Below are 4083 nucleotides of genomic sequence, written 5' to 3' on the forward strand. Positions count from 1 at the left end.
CATTTCTTCCTTAACAATATCTAATTTTCCTACATTCATGGTTCTCACATTCCATGTCCCAATCACCAGTGTCTGCTTACAACTGTTCCTCTTCATTTGTATTTCCATACTTGAAAACTCAACCTCCTTTGCCATTTCTGTTAGCTAAATTATTACAATATATAATTAACTCTTTGTTGTGTGCTGCCATTCTTTTTACCCAATTAAAAGAAAATTATAGCCCAATATCCCTCATGAACATGTTATTTTTGTTATTATATGCCAACAAGTTGAGTACAGCTCGTAAACCCTATTCTATCCTGTGCCATACTCACACTTCCTTACACACAAGAGCCCATTGGGGTAGTCACCTTGTTAATCCATCTGGTTAAGGATTTCCCTCATGTCCCTCTCCAAGGAATAGCCCCTCCTATCAACATACCCAAAGTATGTGAGACAAAGCCTCATCCTTCTTGACTCGAAAGAGCACTCCAGCTGTATCCTCTCCAAGACATATCTGTTTGTTCTTTTGGCCATCCATGGGATGTTTAGTGCTCTTCTTCAACACTACAGCTCAAAGGTATCAACTCTTCTTCAGTTGTATTTATTCATTGTCCGGCTTTCAGATGCATAGTAGGTGATCAGAAAGACTATGGCCTGAATCAGATGCACCTTAGTCCTCAAACTAACATCATTACTTCTCAATAATTTGGAAAGGTCCCTAACTGCAGATTTTCCCAGTGTAATGCATCTCCTCGTGAATATAGACACAAAAATTACCAACAAAACTTTCACTAATAGAACCCAATATCATATCTAAACAATCATCTATCATGGTTGGAATTCACATCAAGCATGCAAGGATAGTTCAACACTAGAAAAACAATCTGTGTAATCCAATACACTTCCATAACTACCCTTGTTTCTCTAGTCTTCATAGGGTTTTCAAAGACCTGTTACTTAAGAAGTTGATGCCAATCCTGATTCCTAGTCTGACTTAATCTGAGAGCTCTATCAAACCCTATTCAATATGGGTAGCCCTTATGGCATTTGACACACTAGTGGCAAAGCTGTCTTGGCCTCCAAGCCATATGTAAAGGCCTCAGAGCTTCCACTGGCCTCCTGCGCAACTCCAAGTTATCAGCAAACTGACAGACCAGTGCTGTACCACTTAGAACAATGTTCTCTCCGAACACAATTAACTCCTGAGGGCCCAACCTACTTTTAAATACAAAGGCCTGGCCATCAGATCCTATTTGATATAAATAAGAGGCTTCCAGCTCACAACTGATTGTTAACTAAATCCACATAAGCAATCAGCTTACACTTAATTGATCAGTTTATACTTTATGCATATTGCTAGGAGGTGTTATTTCCTTGAGAAGGATATGATTCTGGGAAGGGTGGAGGATTGGCGAAGGAGAGGAAGAACCTTGGCCAGGTGGATTGACCAGGTGAGACTGCCTCAATGAGCTCAATGAGCTTTTGTGTGTCAGGAAGTGTGAGGATGGGACAGGGTAGCACAAGGTTCAGGTCCTTTATTCATAGGATCACTATAAGTGGTACTCAACTTGATGGCATCTAACAACAACAACAGTAATAATAATAATAATAATCCACCACATTAATAGAACAAAGGAAAAGAACCACATGATCATCTCAATTGATATAGAAGAAGCATTTAACAAAATTTAACACTCTTTACTAATAAAAATGTTCAATAAAAAAAGGAATCGAACAAGATCTTTCCCCTTTCTTTTACCAGTCCCTCCCTCTACCCATCAAATTGTACAACCCTATATTTAAGGTCCCTTGCCCTGCTGCCGTGGATCCTTATACATGCTCTACAATAATAGTCCTATATAATATTGCTTTTATGAGACTGAGTTAGTTCACCCAGCATAATGCTCTCCAGTCCCTCCCACATCAGGTAGTAATTTACAAAATCATTGCTTCTGCATCCTGCATAGTATTACATTGTATGAATGTACCATAATTTCTCAATCCATTCCATTGTGGTTGGGCATTTGGGTGAACCAGCATAAAATAATTTTTTTAAAAAGATCAACTTGGGGAGAGGGAAAGGAGAGAGAAGGGGTAAAATATACAACATTCAATGAATGAAAATATCACTTTTATGTATTCTGTTAAAATCATAATTAAAATAAAAAATGTTATTTTTTTAAAAAAAGGAATCATGGGGGAGTTTCTCAATATAATTAGAAGCATATTTCAAATGTAACCAATCTCTTTGTAAGCTATCACTGAAATTAAAAAACCCAATAAAAAAGTAAAAGAAAACACACACAAAGATGATAAAAGTAACTTCAAACATATCAGTAAGAAGAATAATGAAAAAGAACATATTTAAGTCAACAGTATTCTCAAAGAGAGAGGTTGAAGGCATTCCCTTGGTGAATAAGAACCACCCAAAGTTCCTTTTATCACTGTATTATTATTACTAGGTTGTTAGGTACTCCAGAGTTGACTATGCCTCAAAGCTACCCTGTGAGCAACAATCTGAACCTTGCCCTCTCCTGTGCCTTCCTCACCATGTCTGATATACTCGAGCCCATTGTTACAGTCACTGTGTCAACCTGTTATTGAAGGTGCTGTTTTAATGAACTTGTGTGTTGGTACACTTTTGTGTTGACAAGGAAGATGAAAGTAGTCTTCACTTTGTGGCTTTCCCCAACCTATTTTCTGCTCATGCTCTGAGCTGATTTGTGTCTTCATTTCCTCAAAACACTCTTTAAAAGAGACCGTTATGTTTGGAAGTTCTAGATTGTCTCTTCTGTACGTCTGCATTGGCATATGAGTTTAAAAGTTGATTGATCATGGAAGATTGATGTTTGTGGCTCTTCTTCCTACTTTAGATGATAGAGGATAAATGTTCTTGCTCTGTGCCCAAGGCAAAATTTCTCATTGATTCACTTGTGAAGAACAAAGATGCACTAAGTTTATCAAGTTTCTATGTAAGTTAACAACAAATTATTTTATTTTAAAAAGCTCAATTTTTCCTTTTAAGTATTCTAGGTGGCAAATATTATAACAAAAATATTTCTAGCTAGATGTAACCATACAGCATTTCTCCAAAAAGTTATTTAGCAAGACTGGCTTGTTTTTATTTTAATTCTTTTGCACACAATATTTAAATATTTAGATATTTTTTAATTTAAAAATTATTTTTGCCTTAACTTCTGCATAAAACAGCTTAGAGTTCATGGAGACCAGCCCCCTAGGTTAGTATGAGCTGATTACAGAATTACTCAGTTACTTTGTAGATTTACTGTGACTCATTTTATTGAGTAAGTATAGAGAAATGTAATGTGCATTTTGTGATATACTCCTTTTATTTTACATCTTAAGGAAGGTTTACAAAGAGATTCGTTTCACTCATTCAGTCAGTCATGTGCATTTTCCTACCCACCCCCTCCAATTCCATTAATAATGCTGTCCTGTACCAGGATATTATTAACTGTCATGCACATAGTTTCTAATTGTTTATTCCTTCCACATTGTCCTTGCTTTCATCAATTCTAGTGCAGTGTTCATTTTCTATCCACTCATGTCCCACTCTTCCCCCACTATAATATACTTTAAAGATCTTAAATAATCTTTTTTCCAGATTTTTGGAAAAATCCTGTAAGTGCACATAAATAATATTGTATTGCAAAACAACGAGAAGATGTCATCTCACACCAGTCAGAATAGCAAAATTTAACCGAACAGCAAGCAACAAATGCTGGTGAGGTTGTGGAGAAACTGGAATCCTTATTCACTGTTGGTGGAAGTGTAAAATGGTGCAACCACTGTGAAAGGCAATGTGGCTCTTTCTCAAAAAGTTGCAAATAGAGATACCATTTGACCCAGCAATTCCACTACTGGGAATATACCCCAAAGAGACCATAACTGACATCCAGCAGATATATCCACACCCATGTTTATCTCAGCTTTGTTCACAATAGCAAGGAGTTGGAAACAACCTAAGTGCCCATCAACAAATGAATGGATAGAGAAGCTGTGGTATATTCACACAATAGAATACTATACTGCATTGAAAAACAAGGAACTCATGCAATATTATTCAAAATGGGTGACCCT

The sequence above is a fragment of the Elephantulus edwardii genome, unplaced genomic scaffold (genome assembly GCF_000299155.1).
Source record: "Elephantulus edwardii isolate Elephantulus edwardi_28Jun2011 unplaced genomic scaffold, EleEdw1.0 scaffold00161, whole genome shotgun sequence".
NCBI lineage: Eukaryota > Metazoa > Chordata > Mammalia > Macroscelidea > Macroscelididae > Elephantulus > Elephantulus edwardii.